The sequence below is a fragment of the Oxyura jamaicensis genome, chromosome 9, assembly GCF_011077185.1.
Source record: "Oxyura jamaicensis isolate SHBP4307 breed ruddy duck chromosome 9, BPBGC_Ojam_1.0, whole genome shotgun sequence".
NCBI lineage: Eukaryota > Metazoa > Chordata > Aves > Anseriformes > Anatidae > Oxyura > Oxyura jamaicensis.
This window is the reverse complement of record NC_048901.1, coordinates 155,691-178,931: the sequence shown is the minus strand read 5'-3', so window position 1 is coordinate 178,931 and position 23,241 is coordinate 155,691. Positions and strand designations below refer to the sequence as shown.

The following is a 23,241-nucleotide window of genomic DNA, read 5'->3' as shown; positions in this document are numbered from 1 at the left end:
AAAAAAAAAAGAAAAAAAAAGAAAAAAGGGAAAAAAGAGAAAAAAAAGAAAAAAAAGGGAAAGAAAAAAATAGAAAAAAAAATGAAAAAATGGGGAAAAAGAAAAAAGAAAAAAAAAGAAAACAAAAAAGGAAAAAAAAATAGTACCTTTACATAGTGGATCAGACTCGCAATGTGCTGTAGGTGTTGCTCAACGCATTGAAAGGGCACATATGAGTTACATGCCAAAAAAAAAAAAACAACACCTTGTTTCTAAAATTTAAGGAGCTGTTATTTTTGATAGAGCACCTGTATTGTATTATTGTATTGTATTATTCACATGCAGAGCCACACCATGTTACCTGGTATTTTTGCAGAGGGTAACGCACGTGCTGACCAGCTAGCTAATATGACCCAGACTGCCCTGGTGCCTAAGGTGCTGGAGTAAGCACAGTTATCCCATGCCTTTTTTTTTTTCCATCAAGCTGCCAAAGTCTTGGCAAAACAATTCACTATATCGATCACTGATGCCAAATTGATCGCCCAAACATGTCCTGACTGTCAACAACATGTTTCGACCCCGTCTTTAATGGTAAGCCATAGAGGTCTACAGTCCTTACAGTTATGGCAGACCGACGTAACGCATATTCCAGAATTTGGTTGCTTGAAATATGTTCACATATTGGTAGATACTTTCTCTCTTGCTATCTGGGCGACAGCTGCAGTGGGTAAAACTAGTTGCCACATCCAGGCTCACTTCCATGTTGCTTTTGCAGTGCTAGGCATCCCAAAGGAAATAAAAATTGACAATGGCCCCGCCTATTCACTATCCACTCCCTTCAAACCTTTTTTCAAACTTGGGGTAACCGACACATCACAGGAATTCCTCATTCCCCCACGGGTCAAGCCATTGTTGAGTTCACACATCGCACCTTGAAAGCACTGCTAAATAAACAAAAAGGGGGAGACACCCAGGAAATACCACAGAACAGGTTGGGAAAAGCACTTTGAGTAATGAATCACCTAGCATTACCCTTTCCTCACAAAGAGGTACTGTACATAGTAAAACATTACAAAAATATTAATTCCGCGCTGTCACAGGTGCCACAATCAGAGCAGGCCTTAGTGATGGAAGAAAAAATTAAATACAGGTCTTTGGGAGGGACCCCAGCCTCTAATAACTTGGGGTCGAGGGTATGCTTGTGTCTCCACAGTTCATGGACCAAAATGGGTACCAGCAAGGGGCTAAGGCCATGGTTGGCCTCCTGCTCACAATCGCCGCTGTCAGCAGTTAATTGCCAGCCCTGGGTCTCCATCCAACCATGCCGCAACATCTGGGTCACCCTCGCCAAGATGACAGGACAAGAAGCGATGTGCCTGTTCCTGGCTAGTGCTAACGACCCATTTACAACATGTCTGGTGGGGATCCTGGCAGATAACAAAGATTGGACTGTCTACTTGCCACGAGCGCCCCTCGAGCCACAGGAATTAGATATCCTGGGAAGTGTAACAGCCACATCATGTGTAAGGTTCAATTACATGGGCAAAAACCAAACCATGAAACAAATTGTCAATGTCACACTCACTCCTTATTGCAATGCATCTCTTTGGTGTAATTATACAAAACTATAATAGCATCATTCCTTGTGCCAGGAGCAGCTCTGCTCGGCTGTGGGATCAACTGTGGAACAGACGCCCCTAGGTGTACCCCGAGCATTTTCCTTGGAGGGGTCTCCACTCTCAGCCGCTCACCACGGGAGTAGACAAGGACCTCCTGAAGCCACTGACAAATTATTTTAAGTGATGTTTTCTTGTGGTATGAATGAAAAGTGAAAGAGGCCTCTTTGTGTGATTGTGCTGTGCGAGTGAGAAGCAGCATCGCGGCGAAGCACCATCCCTAGTGCTTAGTGGCTTGTTGACTGATGTAGATTCTAGAAAGCATGTTATTTTACAATCATAATTCTGCATGTGACTTTCACCCTGTTGCTAGTTGTACCGTGCTTGTTTCAATGCTTACAAAGAATGCTTTTGCGCTCAATGCAATCAGCTTGGCTGTTAGAAATAAAAAGAGGGGGAATTGTGGGAAATAGGTCAGAAAGTATGTGGAGTATGTTAGACACAGAGATGAAGTGGGAAAAGGAAAATGCAGAATGAGGCAAAAGTCACGTAGCCTGAAGATAAAGGAGGTATAACTGGGAGACAAGAAGGTCAGAAACAACAGGTGAAGTCTGGCCTGTTGCTCATCAGGAGATAGGGCTGCTGTGCGATCACCCTGTGAACAATAATAACGGCTAACGAGCAAACTTTGCCAAGTTGTGTGATAAAAGCATGTAGTTACGCTAAGCCTATATAAGTAGATGGGTTAGACAATAAAGTTGCTTCAGCTACACACCAGCCTGGAGTCGTGTCGTTCTTTCCCTTCAGTGCACTTAGTCACATGGTCTAAACTTTCAGGTAGACCTGTGCAGTGCGAGGAGTTGGACTTGATGATCCTTATGGTCCCTTCCAACTTGGGATATTCTATGACTCTATGATCTTTGATCAAACTCTGGAAAGTGGTGTTTATATTCAAAATAACTGCACTGAGCACTGTTTACATTTCTGGAACCCAATTTGGACTCCTTTAAGCAAGCAGACAAGGTCCAAGTTCAGTGCTAGGAGGTGTTGAGAGCTCTCACTGCACTGTTGGCAGCATGGGGGGACAGACAGGATAGAGAAATGATATGAGTTTTAAGACTGGCTGAAAAATCTGGAATAATTAAAAGAAATCACATAGATCTAACATTCTACATGTAATGGGAAATATTAACTTGATGATCAGGTATAGTGACAGTGACTTACTCTAGGTGATGACCTGGCACAGGGTCAGTCCAGAAGGCAGCTGGCAGCCTGTGGCTGGTGCTGCCCTCAGCTCTCCACTGCCTCAAAGGCTCCAAGCGCCCCGGGACTGCTCGGCCGCCTGCACACAGTTCTGAGCACAGGGGGCTCACGCCTCACCTGTGAATCTATTCTGGAATGTACTTTAAAGCAGCTTAAAAGAATAATAAAGGAGAGTGCATACCAAAATATGGTTTGTTCTACATACTACAAAGAAAACGGGTTTTGTTTTTTAATTTTTTCCTCCCCAAATGTCAAGACTTGTTCTACTTGTGAAAGTTTTTTTCATTGAAAGAAGAGTTCAGAGACACTTTTGTAAATATCGAATGGAAAAAATAGGGTGATTTTTTTCATAAATTTGTCAATTGTACATAAATAAATGAATGGATTTTGCTGAAAACTATTTTTTCCTTTCAGTTGCCTTTCATCTGATCAACTTTTTAACTAGATTTTATTTCCCTCCCATTTTCTAGTTACAGTACCTAGTGGAACTGGGTTCAAGGGCATGCAGCAGAAGGCAGCGGTGGATTCCTCAGCACACAGGGCTCCATGTGTGACATTTACACACAGTCGCATGGCACCAGCACTACATGTGTTCTGACTGCCACAAACGGCGCCACAGCACAGATGTAAGAAGTCCATACCTTCTTTCAACAACCATTTTTAAAGCCTACTTTGTTTCTTCAAGTATTGCAAGAAGTAAAAACTTCTTCAGAGAAATATATACCAAAAAATATAATTTCTCGGGAAAAAAGAAACAGGACCATATGAAAACAATAAATATACAAGACTGGTTCCTGACATGGTCCTCAGAGCTCCATGCCCTTCCTGAAGGGATTTTGGCCCCAGGTTTGCCCACAGTGGGAAGAGTTGGCTGTTCCCAGCCCTCTGCCAGGTGCTATCTGGTGACAGGAGGATCTTTCCAGTGCATTTCAGCAACCAGCCAGCTTGACAAATGTCCTGCAAAACTGGAATATTGTATATCAGCAGTACGCAATGGAGTTTTGCCAAATGTCTAACAGCCCTATTATTTCTCCCTGACAGGCTGTTTTACAGAAGTTATTATTTTCTAATTACACTAAATAAAAGTATGGGTCATTGGACAGAACAGAAGGATATTTACATTGGACCTCTGACATCATTATAACGAGATAAAGAGCAAATACAAGGCAGAAATGCTCCACTCAGAGTGACATTACAACTTGCTATACTGTGTATTTATCACAATACAGATTTTTCTCCTTAACATGAAGCTACCAAAAAAAATAAAATAAAATAAAAAAGAAGAAGATAGAGAAGCTAGGAGTAGAGAAATACTCAACATTTCAGAAAAGTGGAAAGAATGTAAGAGCAGTAGTGCTGTGGCAATTCGGACCAGCTGGAGATCTAGTCTTAGCAAAGCAAATTTATTGTAACTCAGAATGATTAACCATCAACAGTCAATTACATGCATACTGCTAAAAACCACAAGACAAACGTGTGTCTTAACAAGTATGAAAGGTACACTGATAACAAGATCCTCCTTGGTTTTAAATAGACTTTAAACCCAACTTTCCCTCCAGGTGTTTTACGTTAAGTAGAAGTATCTGCCTACTGTTGGTATTTATCTCACTTCTCATACACATAGCACTAATTTGGCAGTGTTGGGGTCTTATGACAAACAATCCCCATGGAGCTTTAAAATTCTGCATAATAATTCATTCTCTTTTCTTTAACACTCTACTGGGCATGGAGTGGATGAAAATGGTTATTGAATGGGCAGAGTCAGCCCTTCTGTCCCATTTGTGCATTATCCAGCAAAAATTAGGATGCATCTAGGAGGAAATAATAGTATGACAAACAAACAGAACTATTTTATTCAGACAACGAACGAGTAGGAGGGTGTTTCTCCACTATGCCAAAAGAACAGGAGATTGTTTTCCTGCTTTGCATGCTGTCTGTGGAGAGAGGAAAGTTACATGTTCAGTATACAGTATGCACTACTCAAAATGAGATGTGCATAGAAGACAACTATATGTGTATATATTTCTTTTCAAATTAAAAAAAAAATAAATCAAAGTAATTGTAAATGGAAACTAAGACATGGTAATTATTCTGGCCTCATATCCATTAACATTAAAATGAAATCTTTGTGACATTTGTAGTCACAAATATCACAGTAAAACAAAGTTGCATAGAAAAGATTGTTTTTGCATAGCAGGGTTTACATCTGCTATTTTAACTATAGAAAAAAAAGAGCTGCACATATGTTAAAGATTAATCCTGATCAAATTACATAGAAATCTGGGTTCACAGTAAGGTCAAAGATGATGAAATGAAAAAACTTAACAAGGATCATATCTGAAATCCAAGAATCAGAATACAAAAACCATTCCATGTTAGCCTGCAATGGTTCTGTATAGGGACCAGGATTGCAGTACCAGAAACAGAAAATAAACTGATGGTTCTGAGGCTGAACATCCTGTGCAGATTCTAGTGGTTATAAAGTCTACTTGGTATAAGTAGATATTCTGATCTGCATCAGAATAACACATTGACTTGAAGAGCAGAGGCAGTTATTAAGTTACCATCATCGCCTTTTTGCTGGCCCCTCCACAAGACAATACTGCTCACAGCACTGACAACAGATCTGATCATCATCTTGGTCATAAATTTAACTAAATTAATTTCTTCGTGCAGTCCCCAGCATTAAACTTAGAAATCCTGGCTTAGCAAAAAGAAGCCTACTCTCTTGTCTGTCTGCAGTTAAATGAGAAGTGGTCACAGTAAAAATAAAACCCTCAGATTAAAAGCCTTGGAAGGATAGATAATAAACACAATTGCATAAACAACAACAGATTTAACTTTTCGGGCCCACTTCAATGTCTTTCAAAGACAGTAAGACTCCCATTCAATTAAAGGCTTATACATCATCCCAACAGTGAAATTTCCTAAGGAATTAAAATACATGGCACTGTCAGGGCTATGTGGTTTGGAGAGGACGGGGAGGTTATTTGCTCATGGTGGAGGCTAGGAATAGAAATTCAGAGTGCCTCCCTAACCTGGATGCAATGGTTTCAAACTCCAAGACTCAGGTTTGAAATACACAAGCTGCCTAGAATAGTATCTTCCATGCAAGACTAGTTCTGTCTTTCACCTTTTTCAGGCAAACTAAGTTGAAACTAATTTCCTCTAAGTGGTTTTCCAGAAGAAACTTCATAATGTAAATCTCATTATATCTTTGTGGCCTCAGGAGTCTATCACAAGAAATAGTATTTGTTCTGACATCTTTGAACAATTTCTTTTCAACTCCTAAACTGTAGTAGTTCTATTGTGGCAAGTACAGATGTTACATCATTTGTGATGAGAACTAAAATCTACATCTGCCTTGTAAACTGCCGTAAAAAGTCATACAGCCATTCTTAATATATATATATATATATTTCATGGTACAGTCATGGCATATGTAACAGACAATATATTAATAGACAAACAGCATATAATATCAGTAGTTCCTATTCATAGGAATAAAAACCACCAGTATATATGAAAAATACTCATATTCTCTTTCTTACTATTAAAAGATGCTTGAGGGAAAAAATCTTTGTTGATAAGCATATTCTGACAACATAAAAATATGATTGTAAATTGAAATTATAGTCAAATACCTATTTGTGTATTTTTCTTTTCTTTTAAATTTTGTTTTACTAAGACTTTTCAAGCTTACTTTTGATAATACAAGAATAAAACCAAATCTGCTTAGGAGGTGGAAGTTTCCCAGTTCAGTATGTGTTAAGTCTGCACTGCTGAACAGAAATATTTAGGCAGCCTCAACAAAAGCCACTTCCCTTAGTTCCACTATTTAAAAAAATTAATCAACATTTAGAACAACATAATGTTAGGTGAATGCTATTCTGAATTCATTAGTGCCTGTAATGTAACCTCCGAACATAAAACATTTGTATTTTCAGGGAGAAAATCATTATAATACATGGGCAGGCACACGTTTGCATCCTTGATTTTTGTTATCCAGAATGAATTAGATTTCATGGCAAAGAAAGACAGGGGAAGGTCTAATTTTCTTGAAGAAAATGCGTGGCAGTTTTATTTATTTACTTATTAATAAACTATTAGAGCAGGGAACACAGAGTTCTTCAGGAAGATGGGGAGGTCTGGCAGGTATGTCTTTATAAAGGGTAAAACCACACTTGGATGTAACCTAAAAACAGAAACTGGTAGTGGATCACTGTAGCAATCCTACCATTTCAACAGCTAAACATAATTCACCAATGGAAACTTTTACACATGTATCTCACCACAACAAGAACTCTGCATCACCTGTATCCCATGAAAGAGATCAAAAAACCTTTGAATGAAGGTAGCAGAACATGGTGCTCTTGAACAATCTTGCAAAGTCACCTGAACTCTCAGCAAGATGCATTTTAATCTTGTCATTAACCACTCTGAATAAAAACAATATGAATTGCACATCAAAATCATTACTGCCTTAAAATCTAGCAGTGCACCATCAATCTGGTAGCCTGGCCAAGAGTCCATTCCTGGCACCTCAAAAAGCATGTGTGCAGTCCAAGCTTTTGGTGGTGGTGGTGGTTTTTGTCTGGAAAGAGTGAAGCCTATCATATCTACCTCCTTTACAACTCTAAATTACCCAGTAGAAATTTTGTCATTCTCTAGACAGTCTGTATGTATTTGAGAAAGGTTGCACCGATCACACTGTGAACAATGAAACTCATCCCACAAAGTTCAAACCAACCCAAATAAGGATGTGAAATCCTTGTGTTTTACCTCCCAGGTATTCAGGCAGTCATCAGTGACAAAGTTTTTTGTTATTTTAGCCAAACATTGTTAAGATCTTTTGTTTTGTCTTTAATTTTGCCATCCCCTGATCCAAACAAAATTAAAAATAAAATAAAAAAAAAGCTGCCCACATTTTTTTTTACATTTAGCATGCTTCATGAATGTACACCTCAATAAAATTAAGTTCTAATGATGCTCTATATATCTGCTTCAGACAAAGCTTGGCATCCACAACCTCTAGTAGTAATAATAAAGAATGGGATATTTTACCAAGAACCTGATCACTCCATGATTATGACCTAAGCTTTTAACTTTTAGACAAGCAGGATTTGTTTTCCTATGTACTCTTAAACCACCAAAAAGAAACTGAATTACCAAATTATTGGTTGTGGACTCAGACTACCAAGGACATGACTACGAGGTCTGGCAAGATAACAGATTCAGGTCAGTTTAGATTTTGAAATAAACTGCTGTGCAGAATGATAAGGCCTCTATGGTGTGCAGAGCTGCAGACCATCTGTGTGCAATGTCTGTCAGTTACATAGACTAGGTAATGAAATTTATTACCTGGTAGATAGGGACTATTTCTGAGGAGATAATGGAGCTCAGCTTTCTGACTTTCTAGCAAAGTGCTGCCTGCACGCATGTACACAGTGCTGGAAAGGGTGCCAGGCAGCAAGGAGCATGAGTTCAGAGCTAATATCTGCAAGGTAGGCAGTTCACAGTTTCATACCTAAATATTCAAAAGTGATCATACTCCACTCCTAAATGAGAGATGAAACAGACCAGATAGTGAAAGGAAAAGCAGGATAAGTAATAAGTCTTCAGAAAATTGTAAATATAAAGAGGAAAGAAAAAAAATCATAAATAATTAAATAATAGGAGTACATAAGAACACATTTTGAAAACAGGAAGAAATCTAGTCAGAATGGATTACCTGAAAAGAAGCGGTGTCTCTAATACTGGAGGAGTCTATAAATGACAGACAAAAACATTCATTTGAATTGACAGAATTTCATCTTGCTGAGTGCAGATCTTAACAATGTCCCTCCTGGGATTCTCCAAGAGAAGAGGTCACCAAAGGTCCCACTCCATCCTGCTTGGCCACCTTGGGGTTGCTTTCCAACCCATGTTTATTTTAGAAAATAACTTTAGAATAAAAATAGAGTCGGGCATGTAACATGTTCAGTGAATACCAGCTCTGACTGCAATTTGTCTGTATTTAGATATTTAAGCTTCAAAATTAATTGTTTTTCTAAATTCACAGTTTCTTGCCATACACTTGTTGGGCTGCAGATCATTCCCAAGCTATATCCACAAGAGAAGCCTACAGATACTGCTCTGGGTCCTTTACTGGATGGTATCCTAAAAAGAAAGCAATCTCAACATGTCAAAAGAAAAACTAAACAATCCTCAAGATGTGTTGTGTATTCTGCTGATTACTTTCATGGTTTAAAAACTCATTTTGAATTTCTGTATATGCATTCAGTGTCATGTTCTGTTACAAAAGAAAATTCTTCTACAGAGAAGGTCTGCACAGTGACCTTGTGATCTACACACTTAACATGATCCACAAAACACTACATTCCCCACTGGATTTTGAGGGTGTTTTGAATTTCATGTGCTAGTGAAAGTTGATCATCTGTGAATTCATGAAAGTGAAAGGCAGCAAATGCCCCGTTTTCAAGTCTGAATGAGCATTTTTGTTTCCTCTCTGTCACAGACCCCAAACCTAGCAGTCATTTAAACCTGGAGTGTAATGTGCCAAAAATATCAGGAGAGCTGACCACAACTGGCATATTCCAAAGAGGAAATTGTTTTCGTCAAAACATACTGAACTAAGTCATTAGTTTCTCCACATATACTACAAAAGCTGAAATCATAAACACAATAAGGTATGGTTTCAAAACATTAACTGAGGCCACAGAGGCAGCTAGATTAAAGAATCCACAGAGATCTCAGTGTTCATATAAAAGGAGTGAAAAAGTCAAAATGAGGAACTTCTGAGAAATCAGAAACTGAAACTATATAGCAGCATAAAGTACTTATCTGAATATTTTTAAAGGTTTATTTCAGTTTGGCTGAATAAATTAATTTTACTCCCCATCTTACTGCACTGCTAAGGATCAGTTAACTGAGTTGTCCTGGGCCACAGACCTGGAGCTTCAGCCTTAATCAACAAGAAGTGTGTAAGCAACCGCTACTTCAAAAGTATTGACCCACCACCTACTGACTAATGTGAACTTGGGATTTGACCTGGAAATTCATTACACTGCTGTTGTCTCAAAAACATAACTTTCTGTCATGGTCTAACTGAGAGTAACAGGATTACATACAACTTGGACAAACACTTCAATTTCTCTTTGTATTGAAGTAACTAGGCAATTCCAGAACTTTCATGTTCTTATAATTGGAAACTCTTTTTTAAAATAAAAATGTAAATTTATACATGGTCATTTGGACATATTAGGTGAAGTACAAAAAAAAAAAAAAAAAAAAAAAAAAAAAAGGCTTTTCTTCTTCCTGATATAAACACCCACAATAGGCTTCTTCCAGCTTTTTTTTTTTTTTTGACATTGAATAAGTCATATGCTTTCATCTCCTCTTGTACAGGGAGTTCTCCATTCCTGTGATGATTCTGGCCGGACATTCCACTTTGGACCCACATCTCTTGATCATAAATGATTAGAATTGCTCAAAAACATACCAAGAAAGGTCTCGAGAGACTGAACATGAGTATCAGTACTCACCCTTTGGGATCACTTCATTTGCTGTTTCATTTTTCCACAGCCATGTCACACTGATGGCTGATACTCTTCCTGCGACCAATAAATGCACACAGATCCTCATCTTCAACCATTTCCAGCTGTGAGCCTCCAGAAGAGTTGCTTTGATTCCCAGGTGCATAGCCCTGGGGTTTGTTTTATTGATCTTCTATTATTTTTGTCTCCAAGGCTGTCCTGTTCTTTCCTTTATAATATAAAATGGTCTGCTGCCTTCACAGTCCCTCCAATTTTTTTTTTTCAATTGATTTCATCAGCATAACACAATTGTTTATGCCAAAGATATTTAAAGAAAAACACACAAACAACAACAACAACACACAGAACGAAAGTAATTCTCTCCAATATAATCCTCAAGGAAACAAGGAAATAAGAAGTAATCTTCATCTAGACAATCTTTCTTTCATAGCTATTTGATGTTGACATATTTAACCAGCTCCTTATGTATTGCATACATTTTCTACTACTTACTAATAGGTTGTCATTATTCCTCCTGGTCCATAACTAATAATTTCCCAGCATTAGATTTAAATTGCAAAGACTTCAGAGTCTAGTCAAGTATTGACTAGTAAAGTATTGAAACTATCAATTTTATTGTTCAAGCCGTAGATGAATTTTCTCTTTTCCCATATGCTCTAATAGACACGGACTGCATTTGCAGCGAGACTTTAAAGTAAGAGAGCAAACATAACTATGGAAACAGAACCTGCAAAAATACTTTAAATATCCAGCAAAATAGCTCCAAGCAGGGATACAATATGGAGTCACCCCAAGAAACAATATTGTGAACAAAATTGGAGATTACAAACCATCAGAAAATTCTAGGCTGCTTCTTCTTCTACTTAACCTTTCTTTGGGATTCCATTTCTGCTTCGGATTGACAGGGTTTCATTGCCTGCTTTCTTGCATATTTATTTTAAAAGAAGCCAGCTGTCTCCATCACTGGGAAGCACATTCACTTTCTTCCCCTACCAACCAAAGCTTAAACCTGCCATCTTCTCTTTCAAAGATCTTTAAAAATTATTTTTGATACTTTCTCTTGCTATTAATAACTTTCCACAACTACAAACACCATTTCACTGTTTTCAGAAATACAGGCAAATAACGTAGCTTTCTAGAATACTGTACATCACAGCAACCTCTCACTAAAAATAATTTTTCATTAAACATACTCAATAAGTAACAACTGTACCGACTCTTGGTGAACATACATAATCTTGGATCACACAGAACATACAGAATCTTGGATCTTCTGGGTAGTTTTACACATATCACTTGTTCCTATGTTTAATTTCCTCTTGAAAAAAATACTTATCGCTCCTGTTTCTTGACTGGTCTCCATGGGCTCAAATCCTGTAATGTGGCAGATTTCTGAGGAGTCTCACAGCACATTTTTCTGATTACATGCTCAGAGCACCTTGCAGAAAAACTTCTCAAGCTTGGAGAAATTATTTATTATTTTAGTATAAATATTCATGCAAAAATATAACAAAAAATTTTAAGCACTTAATAAATAAGAAAGCATCATAAGCTAAATCATTTCTTGTATAGTCCCTGGGAACCCAGCCAAAAATACCAGAAAAAGAAGTTCAAGAAGTGATCCTCCAAAGTAGCACATTGGGAAATAGATTAAAAATAACCCAGGACAAATGAGTATCAATCTTGTTTAACCTTAGGTTTAAAAATAGGATGGTTTTATTCTGTGGCATCATCCAAATAACTTAAATCTCCACCATGAAGCCATGAAAATTAAAGTAATCACTAGCACAAAAGAGCCATTACAATGGACACTAGCAAATTCATTTTCCATGGAGAGCATAACAAGAAAACAGAAGGTGCCAAAGCACAGAAGTCTACAAAGAAACGAGCTCATATAGGGTGTATTAAGGTAGATTTTACATGTGGTCATTGGTCGTTATTACATTGTAGGCATTTTCCATCATATACTTTCTGTAAACCAAGGAGTAGCTGGGTAACAAAGCCACTAGCTATATCAAAAGTTGGAACTTAAATAAAAACAAAAATATTCAAACGTGAACAGCTAAACAAGGAATCAATCAATAAATTTTAGCCACAGAGTTACTATAAGGTAAGTAAATAACATCCATCATCCCAATTGCCCTGACAGGTTCAGATTCAACTTTTTATTCAATTTCTTTGTGGACAGAGTGCTTCCTAGGAGCCAGGAGTTAGTCTGATTAAGACCAACCAGTAAAACAGGGGCCCTAGGATACTCCTACCCATTTACAGAAGTCTGCGCGCATCTCTAAATCTTTCCTTGCAACCAGAGACCTGGATGGTTTTTAGGAGAGATTCATCTCATTCTAAACAAATATGGCAGCACACCAAATCAGGCATACAACAGTAAAATGAGAAAGCTAAAGACACTAGGGTGCATCCAAAGTCAGCTTGCAATGAGCCAAAGTTATAGCTAATATGAAACAGCAATGACCTCACAAACTTCTTTGGCTCTGAATCATCTCCTAACCTTACAGTACATACACTTTACGTGACTTCCCCCATAGAATTTTTCACAAGCTCAATCTCAGCTTCTACCACCTCATTCTCCCACAGCCCCTCTCAGTTGTACTGTTACCAACACAGCTGGTCTTCATTACTGCACCCTCAGCAACTCTGTGAAAGCATGTCCTGCACAAATCTAAGAAGTGCTCCTTTGTCTTCTTTCTTAGTGCTAGAGAAGCTTGAAAGCACCACCTAATGGCACAAGTAACATCGTGAATATTAACTTTTTTAAGTGCTTCTAGAGTACCTAGAGATATGAGTTCACATAAGTAATTTTAGTGGCTATTTTCCATAGAAAGTAGGATACAAAAATGAGAAATATTTATCTCACATCAAGAACAAGTCATTGCACATTACCAAGCCAAATTTATATGAATTCATATCTTCCTATACCGTATGTGAGAGTTCACTGATATCCTTAATTTCCAAAATGGCTTAAATATAGAGCTCATTAGTGCAGTGACCACAATTTTGCATCTGCATTTAGAAGAGAACCAAGAGAACTGTATTGGAGATAAGTAAAGAAGAACATTTCTACCATTAACTCCATCTGGGAAAAAAAAAAAAAAAAAAAAAAAAAAAAAGTGCTGCATAAGATAATTTCAAGGCCTCAATGACAGGCTGCTTGCTTTATATCATTAGTATTTACTAAAAAGAAATAGGAACAACTGGAAGCTGTCTGATATCTTATTTTATCCAAAGTTTACTGCTTGGCTACTGTAATGTTCCCAGCTACTTTCAACAGTACAACTGAAATGAAGAACTGTGATTTCATTCACAACAGTTTGGACTGGATTTTGGCAGAACACCACAGATTACTGTGGTCAACCTCTGACTGTGAAGCTGCCTGATATTGTGTTCAATCCTGAGCAGAAAGACTCCAACACCCTTCCTGCCTCCATTCTTGCCCTAGCAAAGCCAGAACAGGAGTTAGTGATCTGTGCATGCCTATTTACATGCTTTACACTTTAATATCCAATCACATAGATAACTGACACATAGCAACTAACAGAACTGACACTGCTCAAGCACCATCCAATATTCTTATCTTTATAGAGAGAATTATGCAAGGTAATTGATGATACTCTGTCATTACCAGTAACAAGAATTCTATCTTCTGATCTAGAACATGTCCTTTCTGTAAAAACTAACGTCACACTACTGCAGTTCAAGAAACGCAGGCAGGAAGAAATTGAAAGACTTGCACCATATCACAGCAGGTCAGCAGCAGATCTAGAAACAAAATGCAGAATCCCAGACCTGTTCTAAAGCTCTGTGGCATGTCACAAAACAACTTCACTCAAAGCAATAGCAGAACTGAACGTCATTTTCCCTGTTTCCATGTCTTTTCCAAATGACAGCCTAGACACATTAGCAATGCCCTGTGAAGGTGAATATGCTTAAAGTATACGTCTGTGCAAGAACTTGAGTTCCCCACATTCTGCATACACTAGATGTTAGACATATGAAATATAAATAGAAATGCTAAGAGAGTAAAAGGAGAGAAAGCTTCACTTTCTCTAAGAGCATCAACATTAAAAGTGAAGGCATTAGAACAATTTTATCACATACAGGAACTTTTTTCTTTTTAAAAATTTACAGCTCCAAGCAGGCTATAAATTTTTAATACCAAATGACAGCCAAGCATTCAGATGTCACGTGGCCTCCACAGACACAAACGGACAATGGTGTTATTGCCCCTTAAAAAGTATTCAAATAGGGATCCAAATATGAATGTACCTGTGCAATCATTAATGTCAGTTATTCTACTGATGTTAAATCCAGCTATTTTTGTTGTTGTTGTTTGTTTTTCTCTCCCCATTTAAATCTTATAAGTCTCTTATTCGGATCCTCATTTTAAATTTCCAGTTGCTTCCACAATATTTGTATATCAAAAATGCTACCAAATGAAGCTGTTATAAATAATAACAATAAAAACAAATCAAATAATAATAATAAAAAACCTACCTACTTTGAAATAAGCTTGTATTGAAGTTATTTCTGGAGAAGGTAGGGGAAAAAAAAAAAAAACAAACAACACAATGCACCTGTAAAATCTTCTTTCCTATTAACTACATTGCAGCTCCTCTAGGCAGTTTTACATGACTTGTAAGTTTGTTGTTTTTTTTATTAGCTAAATCATGTTTTTCCCATATAAAGGTGTCTTCTGGAAGATTCATTCCTCTTCAGAACCCCAAGGTTCTGTTACCAGATCCAAAACAATATGAAGTTTAACTAAGTCTTTAGAGTTTATAATGAATATATTTCTATTTGACTCAGCCAAACTAATTATATGCTAGCCCCATATTTGCTTTGTTTATATTTTGTCTTATTCTGATTGCACAGATGAAATGCTAACATTAGCCAAATGAGTAGAGAATCAGTCTCAGCCTGGGACCATTTATCAGCAAGGAAGGAAAAGATAGAAATCCATTTATTACCTCTTATAAAAGATTTTTAAGATGTGTGTGGACATTTCTGAGATTACCTGTTATGCTGGATATATACACTAAACCACAACAATATTTAACATACTGAGATCTGCTTATATATCTTGTATTACTTAGGAGCGCTTGCTGTGCTTTATGTTTAAACCAGATAACACAGATTGTTTCCTCCTCCATAATCGTATAATAAATCTAAATTGTAAATCCCCATTTGTCTTGACAAGACTCCTTTGAAATTATCATATATTTCATTTAAGAGATTTTTTCAGTTTTCCCATGTCAAAAGGAATCTCCTGGGATGGAAAAAAAGAAAAAAAAAAAAAATCTCAAAATAAAGAAGTTAGATTAAAGGGAAAATATTATAAAATAATAAAAAATGGAGTAGATTCAGAGCACAGTATTTTTGTCTACAAATTGAGCATGAGGGTTTGTTGATTTGAGGGGGGAGGTATCTTTATTCTTTTCATCAATATAAATTGGGCTAGTGGGAGAAATCTTTTGCTTGGGTTTTATAGCTTCTGTTGTAACCAAGGAATGAGGGTCCATTCAATATTATGGCCTGTTTTCATTTCAGCAATACCAGTTCAACTGATGACGGGTATTCAGTGGTTTAGCAGACAGAGGACTAGAAGTTGGAAAATCCATGTTCAACTCATTTTTTCTGGCATAGCGTATTGCTCCATCTCTCAGTTTCTCTAAAATTTAGTGATATAACACAAGGAACAACATTCTACATTTTGTCAGTTCAAACTTTACAATAAAACACCACAATACAAAAGGAAATATAATTTGAAGTGTTGTGCATCAAATCGTTAAGACAAAGTCCCCAGCTCCAGTCAAGATGTGGTATATCAGATAGTATGATTATATATCAGATGTGTATGAGACATAGTCATTTTTGCTAAAAAAAAAAAAAAAAAAATCATGATTACTATTAAAATAAAACTAGGTTAGACAATACAACAGGCAAACAAAACTGGACTGTAAAAATACATTGACATGGGTCTGAAAACATGAGTCAAGCCTCCCAAGGCTGTGCTGTATTCACCATGGGTATATTTCTTCCTTAGCCAGCGCTCTAAAATTGCTCTCACAAAGACTGACCAGATACCCTGCAACACCTCTGTGTCTCTTTGTGATTTGCAGAGCTCAAAGAACTATTCAAAAATAGTAAAATAATAACCAGTTTCTGTTTATAGACGGGGGAGCCAAAGGCCAAAGAGTGAACATTTATGTAACAAGCCGCTAGCAGAACTCAGTATTAGTCTTTAACCATTAGACCACTAAAATTCTCAGTTAAAATGTATGTGTTCTGTCCAAAGGCAGGAGAAACGTAGTACCATATGCGAAAATGTAAGGAAGCCAAGCTTCATTCATTTTATTACTCATAAACTACTCAAATGGAAAAAGGAATCCACAAAGGAGAAGCAGGCATCGTAGACTTTTTGTTGTTGTTGTTGTTCACTCTGACAAAGAGCAGGATGACTAGTGGTAAACATCATTTATTTTCCTTTAAAGTATTTACTCAATTCATCCAAGCCTCTTACAACCTTGAAAATGGATAATGCATTACAAAATGTCCTAAGAATAATTTCAGGAAATCTAGAACAGAAAATTGACCAGGTCTATATAAAGATCATAATGTCTACACAGGCATATCCACCTCACACTGTTCTTATTTCCATGTTGCCAGGAACCAGCAAAACTGATGGCACTGCTAATATTTCTTTCCACAACACATTTTTCCGCTCATGAACTGATACTTCATGTTTCACTCTAACCAACTTCAAAAACAAAACAAAAAACAGCAGCACCTGGTCTGTTAATTCCCCATGATTTAAAACATGCACAGGAACAAAGAATCATTTTTGCCTCTCATATAGTATAAGTTTGTTTTATTTAAGTGGTGTACATGAGAGTCCATCTATCCTCTCTAACCACTGCACCTGATGAAATGCATCTGGATTTAAACTATAATAAGGGCTGGAACAAACTAAGGTTGGTAGAACATATATAATGCTTCGTGAAACTGAATGGGAGATGGCATACCCTCTGAAAGAAGCAGAAATGAAACAAACACAAAAAGAACGGCTCCCAGTGATCAAATTGAAAGAAATTTTGATGTTTGCTAAATGATAGAAGAGACCAGCAACATATACTTTATTTTCTCCTGATTTTTCTACTCAGAAATTAACCAGCAGCACTAGCCCTTACCAATAAGGATAATCTTGTTTGTTTGTTGTTTTTCTTTCCATCATAATAATCAAAATTTCACTACAATGATTTTTTAAAAATATAAGTTCTGGGACACTAAAGCATTCTGACTGAATTCAAGTAAGGAACTAAATGATGTCCTCTTAGTTGCTCCAGTTTTTGAAGTAATTGATGAAACCTTTCCATTACTTCAAAGGAAGTCAGATTTAACTCTTGCAGGCAGTTTAGGTGGAAGTTAGCACTAAAATACCCTAAAACACACAGAAAAGAACAGTCATTTATGTTTGTACCAAACACGCTCCATAGAAACAACTCAGTGATGGCAATTTATAACATGCTAAGTAAAGCTGAGGAAGAAAATGAAAATTGTTTTTGTAGGAGGTGAAACTAAATTATGTATTTGGTTCTAGTTTTGTAAAATTAATCTAACTACACTTTTTTTTTTAATATATATATATATATATATATATATATATATGTCAAAATAGTCCATTAACTCATTGGCCAACATTTCACTGCAAGGACTGCATTACAAAACCAATTTTTTGGACTTCTGAACACTAAATCAGCTGTTACCACACAGCAGATATGGTTTTCACATAACTCTAAATTTGAGCTCAAGCTTCAAGTTTAGTCATTCATTGTATGATTCAAGGCTGTCCTAATTGCTGCCCCAGGACAAAAAAAAAAAAAAAAAATTACCTCAAAATACATTACTGATCACGCTGAACTACTTTTAACTTATTAATAAGAATGAAATACTGCCTACAATTGATGCAGATAATGTATCTCACCAAGAATGCTATTTCTAAATAACTAAGAATAAGAGATCTCTTTGGCCAAGAAGGAAAACATTATTTCAAAGTTGTCTGGGTCTGTGGAACACAGGTTTGGATAGATGTCAACAGTGTAGGAAAAATGAAGTCTCAAGCTTATTAAAATAACAATATTTTTCAACCCACTTCACATGCTTCAGTATATTTAAAATGGCAACCTAAATTTGCAGTGCAAGAGCTTGTAGTATATTCTCTCTGAGCTGTACCTATTGATTGCCTTACTAAGGTTTTGGTGTTTTATTTTTGGTGTTTGTTGTTGCTTTTTGTTAACTCTCTCCCTCCATAAGGGTTGCAACCTTGCAACACTACCCCACCAGAACTTCATCTTGAAGACCCTTGAAGACTTACTGTGCATTACAATATTAGTTCTCCTGCAAAGGAGGATCTTAAATGGAAGGGCAGGTGGGGGGATTGGAGCAAAACTAAAATTCATAAAATTACTGTATGCTGAATAATTATTATTTTTTTCTGTTAGCTGATGAACTCCTAAGATTCTTCCATGGATACCTTCTTCAATTATTTTACAGTTCTATATCTAAAAGCAAAATCTCTACAAACAGATTTACGTTGGTAACACAAGACAGTAAAGCACAGAGACAATAAGGATCAGATAAAATATCATCTTTAAAATGCTTCACTTGACTTTTATGGATTTTAGATTTTACTATTTCATTTTATTGCACAGCAACAAGGACTAAGATACAAAATGTAATGCATGCAAAGGAAGAATCCTTTCAGAAAATGCTGAATATATCCTTTGGCACCATTTCCATATTGTCTTTAGAAGAGATTAGGAAAAAGGCAGCACTATCTCCTGGCATGGAAACTAATGATTCAATACCAATAAAGACACGCGTGTTCAAATGCCCCTCCATGCTTCTTAAGCTCCATTTAAAGCGTTTGTAGAACCTACCTTAGGGAATGCAAGCACCCCTTAAAAGGGTCTCGTAGACTGTAACTTAGGTTGGTCACACACTGTAGGACTGCAGGACAGGGCGCAGTTTCTTGTACATCAGCCTTATCTTTCTAGGGCTGGTATTCAACCTTTATGTATGTGTATAAACCACTTCACCTCCCAAATAAGAGTACAACTAGGGCCTTCGTTTGGCAACGTGGATTTGGGCCAATTTAATGTTTACAGAAGCAAGCATTTGAGAAGTTTCATTGCTAAATACATTCACCGAAAGAGTGGATATTTTAAACCATGCTTTATCCTAAAGCAGAAGTGAAGCTAAAACTCCTAACTACCACACTGCCTCCTGACATTTATTAGGCTGGCTGTATATGGTCAGGCCAAAGAACAGATAAATGCTTGGAGCCATTCTTTCAATGTTTGTTATCAACAGCTTTTCACAATGTTTTTTTTCCAAATGATCTATCAACCAACAAAATGTCTTAGCAGCAGTGTTTTCCCGATGTATGTGTAAGTAGGAGAAAAACACTTAAAAGATCACAAAGCAAAGAACAAGAAGTTCACACAGACAAGAAGTCAGAAATCACAGTTCTACACAGAAATCCCTACCACTTGCTCTGCTGACCAACGGCTGCAATAACCATGGTCTCATCGCTCACAAAGCATCAGATCGCACGCTCCTTGCGTCCCAATGCTCAAATGCAAGGTGTCAGACATGAGCAACTAGTAAACAGAAAAGTGTTTTTTTGTTTGTTTGTTTGTTTGTTTTTCCACAAAATAGCATGTACAGAGTGACAAAAGCTATTTTTTCTGGCAGAAAGCTCACATGCACCAAAGCATAGGGACTCTAACATTAAAGTTCATTAAAATACACTTTAAAAAAAAAATTATGAAGAAAAATTCTCTCAGAAATCACTACATAGTGACTGAGAGCTTGCAAGAATATTCAGACAGGCAACCATTATGGGAAATAGCAGCCAAGCACACCAAAACATGACATTGCCACCACCCATCCAGAAAGAATAACAGAACACAAACACTCCAGCTCTTGGTCCGTACTGGGAAACACTCAACAACAGCCTGTAGCTTCAGCTCAGTAGTAGTTCATTTGGTACTTGTCGTTGAGTGGACAATATTCTTGAGCCTACTAAAATCACATAGGTTTCTAACCCCAGTTTAACTTGGAGATTCTTTAAAAAAGGTTTGAATGTTTCAAATATATTTATTATCAATAAATGGGACACAGGATATACCTTTTAAATGCAATTTTTGGAATCAATCACATAAAATAAGAACAATTTACCCTATATACCCTTTCAGGGACTACATGGTTTGCCCTGGAAACAGCAGCTATATTCTGTTGCAGGGTAAAGAAAAAAGCCTTAAAATATTAGCTTCTGAATTGAATTTATTGTCAGAAAATAAATAAATAAATAAATCCCTTACTGAATTTAGCAATCAATCCAGACACTTTTCTTGAAAGCTATTTTTTTCTCCTTCCCCAGACAGAGATAACAAGTCTTGAATCATTTTTTCCATTTTTCACACATTTAAACTTAAATCTCATAACAGTTTAGCTCTGACGCTAAGGGGAAATGACCACACAAGTCTGATTGATTGTCAAAGAAGAAACATCACTTACAGTGCCTTCTAGAACCAAAGTCTTTCCTTCAAAGGCTTTAATAAAGGTCACTGGATGCATTTAAAAATAGAAAAAGTGTTTTTTCTTAAACACTATCATTGTTTAAATTAATTAAACAATGTTTCCACTAATAAAGCAAGAAAAAATCCTATCAGGTTGTCTTCCATCTATGAATTTCTCTCTCTTTAAAAGTTAGCTATCATTTTAGGACCCCAGGAGCAACAAAGAGAAAAAGATTAAAAAATATAATCTTAGAAAAATATCTTATTATACAAGCACAACAATAAATAAGTTTCTTACCCTAATCAAAGTGGTCAGTTATACTGTAGCTCAAATAAATATTTGGAAAGAAGTGCAGAATTAGGAGAGGAATAACTGTTATATCTATTAATTCATTACATTCACAAGGTGTTCCTTCTGACAGTAACCAAGACAATACAAAGTTCATATTCATGCACATGCACCAGCTGCAGTGCATCACCAGCTGCAACGTGGATTTCATTCCGCTGTTATTTGGGAAGGACTGATGTATCCCACTTGGTGCGGACCATTCACAAGGTCTGTAAATTAACTAAACTTCTGCAAATTTCAAAGAAGATTGATTGCATGATTAATGATTTTCTTCCACCCTTCACATCTTATGTCTGATACGCCACCGTTCTGATGCTTACACAGCACAAACACAATTTTACTGACTAGTTTCCATACATGCGTGAAAGCTGTACCATGCGTAGGGTATTGTAGATACAACAAGAAATTCAAAGAGTCTTACATTTTGCCCTGTTCCTAACAACAAATATTTTTTGCGGTCTCTTTTCAAAGCAATCTCAGCAGACAGCTTACATTACTCTCAATGCTACTGGCCGCATGGCTCTAAATCTTTACCAGCATCACTACTCTCAAACATATTACTGACATTTAATACTTATGGGAGAGAAAAAAGCCACAACCTCTTCCATCAGGAAGTTATTCATCATTGGATTTTATCCAAAGGGAATGTTAATGATGATACAGAAACACGGTTAACCATTTTTCATAAATATGAATGGCATCTCACATTTAGGATATGTTTCCTGTTTACTGTGGAAAGTGCAGTCAGAGGTGACATATTAACCTTGGTTTGTTTGCATGAGCTCTTATCTTCAAACATGGACAAGCTGACTCCGAAGTTATTCTACCTGACAGATGAAAAACTGCTCCATCTTGTCCATTTATGATGATTGAAGATTTAAGCAGATTACATGGGGGATCAGATCAGGCCCCCATGCATACATTGTACTGCGCAACCATAAACTATATGGTGAGACTTCTCTTTGCAAGGCCCTGATGAGCAATTAAGTTACAGGATTTATCAAAAGGAGAACCTAAGAATTGCCCTTGTGGTTCACAACTAAGGTCCACATGGCCCTGTGTGTTGTCTCAGCAGAGGCAGTAAGAGAAACTATTGGGAATAGCACAACAGCACTGCGGTCCCTCTGACTTCCCCAGTGTCTAAAGCTCACAGCTAATAGGAATGCCAGAGGGCACATTTATGCCTAGTCCCTTTAGCATCCTTATGGGCATAGGCAATGGCCTCTGCCTCCTTCACAGTAATATTCCTGAGGATACCCAAGGTTTTGTAGGCTTTTTTGGCTGCTGCACTCCAACACACTGAGAAACTGTAAATGATAACCCAACGAACTCTTTCCTGAGTTTTATCTGCCAGTTCTGAGTTCAGCACCATGCAGGCAAGTTCCCTCCACCATGTATTATTTATTACCTGCACTACTTACACTGGAACGTATTTGCTGTCTTTTCCTCCACTCACAGTTTTGCAGAGATCCTTGCTAGTTGCTCTAAGAGTCAATGAACTCAAAGCACTGTCATCATAACACAGACATGTTAACAACTAACCAGTAACTGAACCGTAAAAATGGGTAAAGAAAAATCCAAGGGGTTATTCAGTTTAAGAATGAGAATCTTGTTCAGAGTGATGATAGGCATTTATTATTATTTATATCAGAGTGGTAAGAAATCTACTTAAAGAGAAAGTCATTGCTTTTCTGGACTAGGGCTTGCAGTTGAAGGAATAAATTAGATTTGTTATGTCTAGAAAACTTTGAAAGCACAAAAACCATTTATTTCTTCTCTCCTATGAAATTTCAGGAGTGATGTGATAGCATTAGCCTAGAGAGGGTAAGACAAGTCATCTGTTACTATTATCAAACTTTTGATTTGAGTAGAGCTGGGAA

General features: G+C 37.0%; 1 long non-coding RNA gene across 3 annotated transcripts in view; it reads right to left on the bottom strand.

The window, feature by feature from the left end:
- The window catches only part of LOC118171500, a 78,756-nt gene that overhangs the window by 47,257 nt on the left and 8,258 nt on the right, over positions 1-23,241 (bottom strand). For 2 of the 3 annotated variants that reach the window (XR_004753244.1, XR_004753242.1), the window contains exons 2-3: positions 19,978-20,091; positions 7,173-7,297 (exon numbers count right to left, since the gene is read on the bottom strand). This is a non-coding gene — a long non-coding RNA (uncharacterized LOC118171500). The remainder of the gene's footprint in view (positions 1-7,172; positions 7,298-19,977; positions 20,092-23,241) is intronic. The other variant, XR_004753243.1, reaches the window with a different exon arrangement.